Source organism: Anthonomus grandis, chromosome 7 (assembly GCF_022605725.1).
Source record: "Anthonomus grandis grandis chromosome 7, icAntGran1.3, whole genome shotgun sequence".
Classification (NCBI taxonomy): domain Eukaryota; kingdom Metazoa; phylum Arthropoda; class Insecta; order Coleoptera; family Curculionidae; genus Anthonomus; species Anthonomus grandis.
In genome coordinates this window covers 19256791-19272168 of record NC_065552.1, presented here as the reverse complement: position 1 = coordinate 19272168, position 15378 = coordinate 19256791, and positions in this window count along the sequence as shown.

Sequence of the window (15378 nt, the reverse complement as noted above, 5' to 3'; positions counted from 1 at the left end):
TGTGTCTGTTCCTAGACTTAACCATATCAAAAGAAATAAGTAAAAGAGATAAGTACCACATATCTTATATGTGAAGGTAAATATATCTACTAAAAAAATGTGGCATACAGTTAGGTCCATAGGAAATAAGTGTTCCTACCTACATATATTTTTTTGGTTTTTACATTTAATAATCAAAAGAGAGTTACATTGTTATTGCACATGTACAACGATCTTTAATTCGCATTAGAAATTTGTGTTCTTTAGACAGTACACGAAGAAGCACTGCAAAAAAATTAAATCATCTTGGAAAATGTTAATAATGGAGTTATCTTGTTTTTGCCATACCCTGATGATATGTACATTGTTATTCGCTATGAATTTACGCCTTTGAAGAAGATTTAAAAAATGTTTCCATTAAAAAAAATTAATAATCCTATGTAATTAACTGTTTAAACCAACTAATTTATTTCAAATTCATACCAAACAGTAATAGCAACACAAATAATAACATTAAAAATATCTTATTTATTTTGTTTAAAGAAATATTAATGCATGATTTCATACATGTTAGATAACAGATGGTTAAGTTTTGCTTACCGGAAGCGACTATTTCAACAAGTCAGGTAAATCCATACATAAAATATAGTCTGATATTCATATCAAAGTAATAACTATTATGAAATAAATACTCCATTACGATTAAATCAGCCAGTTTTTTAGTAAAACTCTGCACTGCCATCCTTCTCTCAATGCTTTGAATTAGAGAAGCGTACATGATCGATGTGACGTGTCCAAAAAAAAATGGATTCAGGTATGGCGATCGTACAGGCCAATTTAAGGGGCCTCGACGACCGATCAATCTGTTAGGACACATCGTATGAATCACATTTTTAGCCGTTGGTCTAATCACTAATGGAATAGTCTCCAGCAGTACCGGCAATTTTTTTTCTACTACCCACTCGTGAGAGTTGTGACAATTGAAAAGACTACACATTTACTTTAAGAAAACTGAAGCCTTTAGTTCAATTTTGCTCCGCGATTTTCATCCGTTTTTTTGTGTCTTTAAGTGACAATACATACAAAGATTTTTCCCGTGAAATTTACTTTACCGAGTGAAATAAAAATCCTAATTTCATACCAAATGAAAAAAAAATCCTAACTAATTCATACCAAACTATGAATTATCATACTTTAATGTAAAAAACTATAGAAATCCTCAAAGCATATAGAAAACATCATTCCTACAGCGACGTGAATGGTCGTGATCAACGAGTATACAAATTTGGAATATGCCTGAGGGCGACGATAATGCGGAAATTGATATTAAGCACCGAAAAACAGAGACAAAATGTCTATACTGTAAAAAAATAAGAGAGAGACAATGTTTCGATGTTTCAAAAAATTCAAGTGTTCAAAAATTATGCCATAGAAGTTGTGCTTTGCGAGTGAAAAATTAAAAACAATAAGAAATTAAATAGGTTTATGTTGTTTTGGAGTAGACCTGACACAAGACTGGGTACTTGCTGCTTCATCAGTAAAGGAATGTGAGTCTAAAAGAACCGAAATAAACCTACTTAAAAAACCTAATATGAAAATGGAGAAAAGAAATCAGTTACTTAGTGAAAAGAAAGAATCTTGAAAAAATGTTCGAGAACAAGAATAATTTGCTTCTGATATGCAAAGGCATCAAAATTTGAGAGGAGTACCGATCCCAACCTTTAAAAAATTATTCCGGGAATTATAATTAAAGCCAGAAACGAGGATAATATAGAAAATATTGCAAAGAAAATAGGAAAAATTATTAACCCAGCAGAAATTGGGGTCGGAATCCAGCACATTAAGGAGAAGAAGGGTATTTATGTTATCTATATTATTAAATGCACGACAAGACATGAAACAGAAGCATTAAGACAGCTGGCTGAAAACCGATTATCTAAAGATTATGAAGTAGAAGCTACAAAACTTATGAAACCACTAATAAAAATGCCTGGTTATAGAAAATAGAAAGATCAAATAGATCAATAAACAAACATTCCTTTTTTTACTGATCAGGATCAATTGAAAATAACGCATATTAGGGAGTATGCCCCCGGGGAGGGCCGGGGTAGAATAGCCCTCCGGTACGCTCTACCTGTCGTAAAAGGCGACTAAAAGAGCAACCCCTTTGGTGGTAGATGTTGTCCACTTGCATCGCCCGGTTCAATACCACCACATAGGACTTAGGCGGCGTGAAGTGGTTCCATGGAACTCACGTTTCGCCGCCATGTCAATGTGTTCCGTGTCCAAAGGGGAAATGGAGAAGAAAAGTAAATGCATGATGGCGCCCTCACGACCAAAATTTTCCGGAGGTAAACTCGCCTCCCATTCGGATCTCCGGGCGGAGGCTGGTCGGGGGGATCCATCAGGCGGATCAAAAAGCCTAAAAATCAATTTCTGCAACATCAGAGGCCTAAACACCAATATTAATGCAGTACACCAACACCTGCAATCAAATAAGCCTCACATTCTGGCATTGGCAGAAACAAAGGTGAAACCTTCAACAACAAATGTTCACCTCATTTATCCTGGATACGATAAAAACACCCGATTTCGACTAAACTTTGGATTGGCAGTATTTGTCTAGAACGATTTGAGTTGCCAGCGGGAGGAAACGCTTGAACCTGCGGACTTCGACGTCATGTGGTTCAAAATAATAGCCAGTGGTGCCACGAAATTTATCTGCTGTATCTACAGACCACCAAGCGACACCCAATATAGACGGCTCTTTTTGAACCTGGTTGATTGCATTAACCATCTGCAAAATGACTACCCAAGCGCAGAAATCATCGTCATGGGTGATTTTAACGTTCACAATATTAACTGGCTGCGCTTCTGCAACAAGAACGACGATGAAGGACGAGAAGCTGAGCTATTTGCCACCGTATGCGGGCTTACGCAGCTTGTGAACCTACCTGTGTGGGAACCTACCAGAATCCCCGATCGAGACGGCGAGTTCGCGAGTCTCCTAGATCTGGTCTTGGCTTCAGACCCTGACTCGTACACAGTATCAGTACATGCCCCCCTAGGAACATCGGACCACAAATTGATAACAGTCTCTTGCCAGTTGGAGGTTAAAACGCAGGCTCCTCCGATGCCGCGGAAGGTATAGCACTATAAATCGGCAGAGTGAAACCATCTTCGGAAATTTTATCGCTCATTCCCTTGGAAAGAAGTCTGCTTTAGAACCAATAACATCTCATAATGTGCAAACCAAATTACAGAGACGATCTTGGCAGGAATGGAAGCTTATATCCCTTTTTCTACTAAATGCGGATCAAACAACAAGCAATAAACCATTGCTTGTTGTTGCAAAAAGGCAGTAAACACTAAAAACGCAGCATATCGCAAATGGCGTCAACATCCTTCCATCGAAAATCGGAGGAACTTTTTAGCCTCCAGAAATAGCTGCAAGCGAATTATTGATGAATGCAAAGAGAGTCACAACAACAGGATCAAAAACAAACTGCTAAACTGCCCAAATGGAACAAGATCTTTCTGGTCGGTATCAAAAGTCGTTAGTCAAGGATTTGCTAAGTCGGCCTTGCCACCCCTAACAGCAGATGATGGTTCTATCGCGGTAACAGCAAGGGAAAAAGCCAACTTACTGGGTAAACTCTTCGCGTCCAATTCTACTCTGCACTCGCAAGGCAAAACACCGCCATATTTGCCAAGGGTGAATTCATCGATGGGAGAAATTTCGTTTCCCCAACGAATTATAAAAAAAATTCTTAAAAGCGTAGACACCAACAAAGCTTCTGGACCCGATGGAATTCCAGCCCTAATACTAAAACGTTGTGCAGACGAATTGACTCCTCCCTTATGTAGACTGTTCACGGCATCGTATAAACAGGGCCAATTTCCAACAAGCTGGAAAACTGCTCGAGTGCAAGCTGTATCCAAAAAGGGTAAGAAGACGATGCCCTCCAATTATCGCTCGATTGCACTAGTTCCAGTAATATCGAAGATTATGGAGAAAGCAGTCAACCAACAACTGTTAAGATATTTGGAATCATCTGGACTAATCAGCGATCATCAATACGGCTTCCAAAAGCTTAGATCCACCGGCGATCTTCTGGCCTACGTCACACACTTGTGGACGGAGACCATGGAGAAGCACGGCGAGTCCCGCTCAGTCGCTCTTGACATTTCCAAGGCATTTGACAGAGTGTGGCATGAGGGACTACTAACCAAGCTCTCCTCAATCGGCATACAAAACTCATTATTGAATTGGATCAAAAGTTTTCTTGAACAACGAACAATCCAAGTAGCCGTCGATGGATACCTCTCTGACAAATTTAACATTAACGCTGGAGTCCCTCAAGGATGCATTCTATCCCCCACCCTTTTCTTGGTATATATCAACGATTTGCTAGGAACCACTGTCAATCCAATCTACAGCTTTGCGGACGATAGCACACTTATTTCCACATTTAAGTCCGCCAAACCAACGACAGCCGCAAGTTCTCAGAATCTTAGGCAGCAACAAGTAGCTTCAACCAACAACGATATTAGAGCAATCTTGGAGTGGGGCGATAACAATTTGGTCAATTTTAACGCTAAAAAAATGCAGGCTGCAGTATTTACGATAAAGACTAACCTTGGTGGCCCAGAGCTGGTTATGGCAGGGAAAACATTGCCAATGAAATCATCTTTACATCTTCTAGGAGTCGAGGTCACCAACAGTGTGTCCTGGCATGACCACGTTGCCGAGGTCGCCAGGGCGGCTTCCAAAAAACTCGGAGTGCTTTTCAAAACGAAAAGCGAAAAAACAGCGATTCAAGATAAATGCCCACAAATATCTTCGCGCAAGCACCACTCCAAGAGTGACATAGGACTTTCCTCTTGTGCTTGTGTTTACCATAAAAAAAAAAAAAAAAAAAAAATATTGATGCCGAGTGCTCAACACCTTTATTCAGAAAACTAATTGGTAACAAAAAAATGTATGTTGGATGGAAGCGCTATCTAGTTTACGAGGAAATCAAAATTCCAAGATGATATAATTGTCAAGGATTCTTCCACAAAAGCAGTCAGTGCAGGTTCAAAAAAATATGCTAAAGATATGCAGGAGACCATGATATTAAAGACTGTTAGAATAAAAAATATTGTAAAATGCTAAATCTCCAATGAAATTCATAAAACCAAATATAATGTAAATTATGAAACCAGTAATTTTGAGTGCCCCAATCTTCAGTGTCACATTTCCATAAAAAAAAAAACAGAATCGACTATCGCAACTCAGGAAAAGGAAGTCTTAGATGAAATAAAAGACTTTAAAAATGATCAGCTGGCTATCGATGGTCAGGTGCTGATCTGTTAACCGATCAGCAAGATTATTAAATTTATTGCATGTTAATATAAGAAGTGTTAAAAAAATTGATGACCTTCTTCTATTTCTTGATACTTGTCAAATAGATTTGTGTGATAATATTATGTTAAGTAAAACTTGGCGAATTGAATGTTGTAACCGATTTAATATTCCGAAATTTTCAAATTATTACAATGATGCACCGCTTAATCAGAATGATGCAATTCTTTTATTTTACAAACTAAGATTACAATAACAAAATAAATTTCGAAATAGAGAATCTCACATATTCAATTACTTTTGTGTACAGGCTACCTTCTGTCAATGTACGACTGTTTCTGTATGAACTTAAAATACGAGTATCTAGAAGCAGCTAAAGATAAAACACAAATTCAAATTCTTACTTGTGACATAAATATAGATATATAAAATAATGATATAAATGATACAAGTTTCCTTTCTATTTTAGCATCATACGGGTATTCCCCCTTGATTAATACGAGGGATGTCTTTTAAGTTTTGCATATAGAAACATAGAGGGCGTCACTAATCAAATGTCATTAGTCAAACTTAACCTCAAACTTTACTTTTCTTAAATTCAAAACGTCAGTGCGATACATATAGTTTTACAGCTACAGTGAATTTTTAAAGGTAGCAAATTGCGCATACCATGGAATTAAACAGAGAACATTTTCGGGCCATCATTTTTTACAATTTTCGAAGGCAATTATCTCAACAAGAATGCTGTGCTGAGTTGATTTCTGTTTTCGGTAATGAAGCACCACACCAGTCGACAGTTTCTCGTTGGTATGCAGAATTTAGCGTGGACGGGTTAGTCTTAGCGACGATCCAAGGTCAGGTGCACCAAAAACGGCTGTCACCCAAGAAAACATCGATGCTGTGCGTATGCTTATCTCGGAAGATCGACATGTGACATATCGTGAGATTGAGGCTTCATTGGCGATTTCAAAGACCTCAATTCAAAAAATTTTCATGAAGAATTACGGGTAAGAAAATTAGTTTCCCGCTGGATACCGCATCTGTTAACTGAAGAACAGAAACAAGCTAGGGTGATGTGGTGTCAAACAACTCTAGACCGCTTTGAGGCAGGAAACTCTAAAAATGTGTACAGCATTGTCAGTGGTGATGAATCATGGATTTACTCATATGAACCTGAAAATAAACGTCAGTCGTCTGTATGGGTATTTCAAGATGAAGAAAAGCCAACAAAAGTCATTCGTTCTCGAAGTGTATCCAAAAAGATGGTTGCAACATTTGTCTCAAAAGCAGGTCATGTTGCAACAATTCCTCTGGAGAATCAACGAACTGTTACTGCCGATTGGTACATTACCATTTGTTTGCCAAAAGTCATCGCTGAGCTTCGAAAAGCGAACCCACAACGACGAATCATCCTCCACCAAGACAATGCAAGTTCGCACACAGCCCGGAAAACTATTGAATTTTTAACTTATCAAAACGTCGAATTATTGGATCATCATCCGTACAGTCCCGACCTAAGTCCCAACGATTTCTATACTTTTCCAAAAATCAAGAATGAACTGCGTGGTCAGAGGTTTCAGACGCCAGAGGAAGCAGTTAACGCCTTTAAAAATGCAATTTTGACAGTACCTACAAACGAGTGGAATAACAGCTTTGACAACTGGTTTGAGCGCATGCAAAAGTGCACTAAATTTCGTGGAGAATACTTTGAAAAACAATAAAGTCGTTAAAAGTTATTTTTTGTTTTATTCCAGCTGCATATGCAAAACTTAAAAGACAACCCTCGTAATCCCACTCGCACAACTTCCACGTCGGCTACATGTTTGGACCATATACTCATTAAAACAAACTCAATAAACGGCTCTCTCAGAATCTGAACCTAAATTCATACGTAATTCGCCATGACATAACCGATCACTTCCCCGTTATGTTGAACATCACTAATAAATAAACATAAAATAAAATCAGTCAATAGTATTCTAACGACATTAAAAATGTTGATGTTAATTATAGAAAATTGCAGCCGCTTTTTAGTCAAAAGTCATGGGACACAACATGACTAGTTCGGAGCGAATAGCCAAACTTCTTGTTAAAGGAGTTCGGCAGAATATTGATAATTCTAATATCATATACTCTAATCAAGGATCCAAATATATTAAAAGACTTAAACCATAGATTTCAATAGGTATAATTACTTCAATTAAAACCAGACAAATTAAAAAATATCTTTTACTAAGCTACTTACTTCAAAAAGAATTAGAATACAAACAATACCGTAACCACCTAAAAAAAATAATTAATACCCCAAAAAACGATTTCTATAAAAACAAAATAGATGAGAATAAAAAAGTTCTAAAAAATGCAAAAGAATATTAATGTACTTAATGAACTTGGGCAAATATTTAAAAATAAGAAGGAAATGACTAAATAATTTTTTTGCTAATGTAGGACTTAAAATGGCGAAGAAAGTAAAAAACGAGGGCACATAATTCTTAGCTAACATACCAATTAACAGAATTCTATGTTCTTAACCCCTGTTTCTAATAATAAACTAATTAAACACACAAGCTCTTTAAAGAACAATTGTAGTCCTGGAATCGACGGCATTTCAACAGAGATGGTGAAAAAAATACATCCTTATATACTTTCTCCACTTAAACATATTATTAATCTTGAATAATAATATATTAATTATAATATTGAATATAATAATAAATTTTTAACCGGTAATTTTTCCGAAGGATTCAAAAAATATGGCGTTGTGCCCATCTATAAAGCAGGACATACTAAGTCTTATAGATTTTAGTCTTTGTTTATAAGACTTATAGGCCAATACGTCTTATAAACACTTTTGCAAAGATCCTAGAGAGATTTTTTAATGATCTTTTTTTTGACATTGTATACATTAAATTGTATATTTTAATAATATTTTTGACTACTTACAATTTCTAAATTGTATTAATCTGTATATATTGTAGATAATCTATTCTATTTATTTATTTATATTTTTTTTAAATTTTGTTTTGTTTTTCTTTTTTTTAATTGTGTTTTGTTTGCATTTTTGTGTCTTTTTTGTTTTACAGCTTTGTCTACAAATTGTAACAATTTCTTGACAATAAAGCATTTAAAAAAAAAAAAAAAAAAAAAAAAAAAAAAAAAAAAAAAAAAAAAAAAATGTATAAAGTAAAGCATAAGATGACTCATGTCATTCTTAAATGTATACAATATGCTGTCTAATAAAATTTGGTTTCGTTGCTAAGCGCAGAACTATAGATGTATGAATTAATAAAAAATGTTAGTTAACCTTAATAATGGTCACAAGTGCAAAGCGGTTTGCCTAGACTTAGCGAAAGCTTTTGATACGGTGTCACACAATATTTTGCTTAAAATATTAAATAGGTACGGGATTAGAGAATCCGTTTTGGGTGTGTTCGAAAGTTATTCTACAGATACCAGTACCTCCGCATTGGTGATGTCCTGAGCGAGGCCGAACAGATTCAGATTGGAGTGCTCCGAGGCACCATATTGGGACCTCTTTTGTTTATTCTTTACATAAATTGTCTTACAGAAATTGTCCTTGAAGATACAATTACTTATACCATATGCTGACGATGCAGTAGTCTTGTTTCATGGGTTGTCCTAATTTGAAGTTACATATAGTACAATCTGAAATTCTTAGTAAAAGAATTTTTATATCTCTTGAATGCACTGAAACTCTCACTTAATATAAAAAAAACAAGTTATACAGGGTGTCCCGAAAATAATGGAACATAGAACAACAGTAGATTCCTCACGTCAAAATAATGTGATTGAGGCCAACTTGCCTTATCCTAACTTTAATAGTAACTGAAATATAGGGTGTCAAAGTATTATTTGATTTATCGTTTTTTTCTCATAGGTCCTGAACCAGTTGACATACTGACATGAAATTTAAAACATACGAGTTTTTTAAAAACAAAAATAAAATTTCGTATACAGTTTTCGTGTTTTCAATAGAATGTGCTCGTTGCGTCAATTTTTATTTTTTTAGAACCCCTAACTTTTTATCAGCCCCGTATATCGGTTTAAAAAGTATCAAAATAAATTCCTGTCTTAATTTTACATTACTTATTAATGTCGGTAGGAGTAACCATTTTCGACTAATCACCATTTTTCAAAAAAAATTTTGGCGTTGGAGACAAGTGTTTGTATTATATACTATGTCAAACTTTTTGAATGTCATAAAACTTTTAAAATGAGTAAAAATGTTTTTCTCTTAATTTTAATCATTTTAGGTAATGCCTAAGTATAATTTGTTTACTAATTTGGAGATGCGTGATATGCTTTGTGTTTACGCGCAAGTAAATTTTAATGGACGGCATGCAAGACGCTGGTATCAGGAAATCTTTCTAGATAGACAACAACCAAACCATAAATTATTTCAAAGAATTTATAACCGACTAGGAGAAACTGGATCATTTTGGCCAAAAATGCCTGTTTTGTGACGCCCAAAAAATATTTCCCAAGAACAGGAAGAAGACATTTTAGTCCGCGTAGCAGAAAATCCCAGGGCTAGTACCAGGCGAGAGCTACGGGTGTAAGCAAAACATGTGTTGGTAAAGTACTTCAGAAAAAAGGCCTCTATCCATACCACTTTACACCAGTTCAGTGTTTGATCCCACCAGATATTTGCCATCCAGAATGCAGTTTTCTCGTCAGTTTAAAAATATGCAAAACACAGATACAATGAATGAATTTAAAGTTAACATTTGGTGTGGTATTATTGGAAACCATATAATAGGCTTCCATGAACTACCACCTAATTTCAACGAAGACTTGTACTTAAATTTTTTACGAAATGAACTTGGAAGTCTTTTAGAAGATATATCATTAAATGTTAGGCAGAAGATGTATTTTATGCAAGATGGGGCGCCAGCATTTTTCTCGACAGGTACGCAATTACCTTGACGAACAATATCCCGAACGTTGGATTGGCCGTGGAGGACCTTTGCTTTGGCCTACACGTAGTCCAGACTTAAATCCCATGGACTTCTGTATTTGCGGATATTTGAAATCAATTGTTTATGATAGTCCTATAAATAACCTACACGAACTAAATGTAAAAATTGTAAATTGTGTAAATATGTTAAAAAATAATGAGGATCTTTTTTTTTAAAATACGGCAGTAAGACGAAAGCGGACAAAACGTATTTCAAAATTAAAGTTAATGGAGGGCATTTTGAACAGTAGTTGTTACAGTAGCGTTATTTGTATGTTTCTTTGTTTATTATTGTTTTTGGTATATTTGTTTAAAAATAAAATATAAAAAAAATAAATAAATATCATTTACTTTGGTTATGATATAAGAATTAACAAAAAAGTCGTAATATTTTTTTTTAAATTAGTAACTATTCTAATTTTACATAAATATCAATAATTTTAGGTATTAATTTTATTTTATTTAGGATTGCATTGCTACAAATCTAAATTAGATTTAAATTTAAATTTAAGTCATTTACAGATTATGAAAACCTAAAAGTGCCATTATTTCAAAAATGGTTGCTCCTAGCGACAATAACTACTGTAGACTACATTTTTTATGTAATATTAAAAAAGGAAATTATTTTGTTACTTTTAAAACGCAACGAGCGCCCTCTACCGAAAACACGAAATTTTATTTTTATGTTCTAAATTTCATGTCAGTATGTCATTTGGTTCAGGACCTCTGAGAAAACGATAAATCAAATAATACTTTGACACCCTCTATTTCAGTTACTATTAAAGTTAGAATAAGGCAAGTTGACTTCAATCACATTATTTTGACATAAGGAATCTACTGTTGTTCTATGTCCCATTACTTTCGGGACACCCTGTATAGCTTTCTCTATATTCCGTCAATACAAAACAAGAACGTCATACCAAAGCATAAAAATAGAAAATTTTGAAGAAGAAATAAAAGCCGTAAAAATATTAAATATCTAGAAATAGACCATAGACGAACATTTAAAATGGGAAGAACAAATATTGTTTATACCAACAAAAATTAGAGCTCTTATACATACATTTTATCTAACTTATCTCTTTATTTAACTACGAGAATTTCTAAATAGAATACTGCTGATAATTTATAAATCACAGGTTGAATCCTTATTAACTTATGGTATCTTGATCTGGGGTGGTCTGTATAACAATGCGTTGGAGCAACTTAATATTATTAAGAAAACAATTCTAAAAATAATATTTAGGAAAAATAGACTCTACCCTACTGATCTATTAATCTGTCAAGAAAATATTTACAATATTCGATCAATATATATGTATAGGAATTTTGTGTTTTTTTATTGCAAAGAGCAGTGAATTAATGCAGTATGCTAAGCATGATTATATAACTACATTTAAAACTGGCAATAATCTAATGAATCTATCAAGCTACAAAAAAATAAATCAAAAATTTGTTACTTATCTCGGTCCCAAATGTTATAATCTCCTTCCAAATAAAATAGAAGAAAAAAAAACATTTTATTTTTACAACTGTAGTGAAAGATTATGTCAAAGACCATTTCCATCTCTTTGCATCATTGTTTTAATTTGTGGTTAGGGTTAAAATTTATTTAAAAAAATTAAGTAAATGCCAAAATTATTGGTTTGGACATTTTAAATAAGCGTGTAAAAGATTTGAGTCATAAAATGCAATGAAAACTATTTTTCCGTGATTACTTGATTAAAAATTAAAACTTTCAAAGCATTCATAGCACCCTATTTTAAAATTAAAAAATTTTTTTTTCTATGAGTATAAAAGAAAAGGTAGCAAATATAGTATCATTGTTTTCAGAATATTATTTTTTATCGAAAAACGTAATATTATACCAAGTGTCCCATTAAAAATAAGAAAGTTAGTGTCACTTCCGGTTTAACAGGAAGTGGTGGAAAACAATAGAATATGTCAAATTCTAATACCTATTCTATCGATATACCCAATTTCATTTGTTTATCTTGAAAAGTAAAAAAGTTATTAAGTATTCCCTTTTTTCTGTGTCACCCGGTATATACAGTGTGTTTCAATTAAGGGTTAGCCACCCCTCTAAAATTTTTGTTTCTTGACCAATTTTCAAAAACTTTTTTTTGTTGGATAGATGGTCAAAAATGACACTTATGAGCCAAGTTCGACATTTAGAGAAAGCAGGTCATGGCCTACTGTATTCAAGTTTGAAGTGCGAAAAATCGAGAAGTAGTATTAGCGATATTTATTTTTGAAACATGGTACTGGATTATTGTTTAGGACCACTTAAAACTAAGTGTACCAAATTTGGTTATGATAGTATACAGGGTATTGAAATAAATTGGAGTCAAATTTTTAAAAGTTATAGCAGTTCTAGGAATTGGCAACAATACCATTTCCGTCGATTAGCAAACCGGTGGCCTGATTCCTTTACCATGGGAACCGCTGACGCAGCTCTACCATTGTCTACGCCCGATGCTCCTACCATGGGAACCACTGACACCGCTGTCCTATTTTGTATAAATACAGCAGCCATAATAATTTTAAGTTAGTTCTGTAAGATTAATTTTAAGTTGTATATTTAATCCATGTCCATTTGAATTTTGAAGTTTTAATAATTATTTTAATTAAATAATAATTATATTATTAAATAGACCTTTTTTAAAAAGCGAAATCGAGTTTTAAAGTGATACCAATTGGCGCAGTCGGTAGGATCCGTAAAACGTCAACAGAACAAGAGAATTCTAACTGTTAACGGCGGATTCCAATCCCTTAAACGAACAACGGACCATCTTCAGGACTCCCAGAGAGCAAACAAAGCGTCCTCACTCATTGGCACAGGCAGTGGAACATCGTTGGAAAACCTCTGTTTGTTCTGACCAATAGAGAACAAGACAACTCCATGCATCTGGCTTTAATGTAAGTAATCGGATCATTCCGTCTTCTTTTATATATAAGCGATTTGATAATACCATTCGTTCAATAATCTGATATAGGTTACCCATTTTTATTTGAATATTTTATATATCTTTACGTTTAATAATTTTAATATTTAAATATAATAAAATTTATTTACCGAAATGCCACCGAAAGAAACTCGTATGGCAACAACCGCTAAAATAGATAACAAAAAAACAGAAATTGAACCCTATAAACTTTCGGAGATATTTTCAATTATCCTTGAGTATGAAGGTGATCAAATCTCCTTAAACACCTTTATTAGTTCGTGCGATTGTGCAAATAATATGGCTATAAATGATCAAAAAACTTTACTCACTCTATTTATAAAAAATAAACTTAAAGGCAGCTGGAGCTGCCCAACTAATAAATTCAAGAAATCCCCAATCGTATGCAGAAATAAAGCAACTTCTTAATCTTCATTTTGGAGATTCTAGAGATTTATCGTCTCTTATTCAAGACCTACAACGACTTAGGCAACTCCCAAATGAATCCCCTCTTACATTTTTCAATCGCTTAGAAATTCTAAACTCAAAAATGCATGCTTCCATACAAAAATCTTAACTAAATGCTGATCAAAAATTTGCTCAAAGCAATCTAATACATACTATGGCTCTAAATACCCTTCTTACTGGTTTGGAACCTAGATTAGGCCAAATCATTCGTGCTGGAAATCCAAGAGATCTTTTAGATGCTCAATCAAGAATTCGTAGAGAACTGCAACTCTCTTATTTTGAAACCCAGAAACCCTCCCCTAGGATGGTCATACTTCCAAAACCTTAACAACAAACTATTAGAAGACCTTTACTTCAACCACCTAAATGTTTAAATTGTGGCCGTATAGGACACTATACCAATGACTGTCGCGTTCCTCAAACACAGCGATCTAATTATTCTTATAACAATAATAATATTTATAACCAGAGTATGCAACAAAGACCAAATATATAACAGCCACAAGCTGAACGCTTTCCACCAACACAGACTCATTACAATCGACCCCAACCTAGCTCAACTCAATACCCCTTCCGTTCTTCCGTTATTCAGAAAAATCCAAACTGTGTAAACAATAATCAACATCGGACCTATCATATGAATATACCAGACTCCAACGAATATGATAATAATCAAGAATCCCACTTAGAAGAGGATCAGAATTATTATTCTTATAATAACCAAAACGAGGAAATTAGTCAAGACACCGTAATACCTGAAAGCGACTACCAAAATGTTCGGGCACTTTCAGATCAAAACCACCCTCTGGAAGACAACAACCTATTATACATCCAGAATACTATTCAAACATTGAACCTAGACGACTTGAACCCACACCTAAACTTCCCCGAAAAAAACTTTCTTTAAATCCACTTCTTACCGTCAATGCGAAAAATTTGTATGACATTAAAGATGCTTCTAATAACTTTAAACTTTTAATAGACACGGGAGCAGGAATATCGATTTTCAAAGAACATATTGCAACACAATTCCCCCATAGATTTAAAGAAAATATTACCATACAAAGCATGACCAACCAAAAATTGCAAATTACCGAATCTACTCTGGTTCCTTTTAATGCAAAAGACCCGCACAAAGTTTTCATTTTTAACCTGGACATAGAATTCGATGGAATTTTAGGTCTTGATTTTCTAGAACATTATCAATGCACAATTGATTTAAATACAAAACAACTTTTTACAAATTTTAAAACAATACCCTTGCATAAAGCAACTTCCAACACCCTTCCATCCGAAGCTCAACCCTCTTCAAATACCATTTCAATTGACGCACGCACTGAAAAAAATTTTAAATTAAAATGTCGTCTTTCGAATACCGATGCTGTCTTATTAGGACAAGAAGAAGAAAAAGTTAGGCTTCCTCATGCCCTAATACACGTTAATGAAAAGGGTGAATTTCTAACAACAATTATTAATGCAAATGCAATTCCTAAGACAATAGATTTCTCCGATTTAACCGTAGAAACTTTAGATTCATCGAATCCAATCATGAGCCTCAATGGCCAAGACAATGTCATACCCGAACCAATAGACAGAAGGTATATTATAAAAGATTAATTAAGAACTGAACATCTTAACCCGGAAGAAGAAGAAGCTATAAT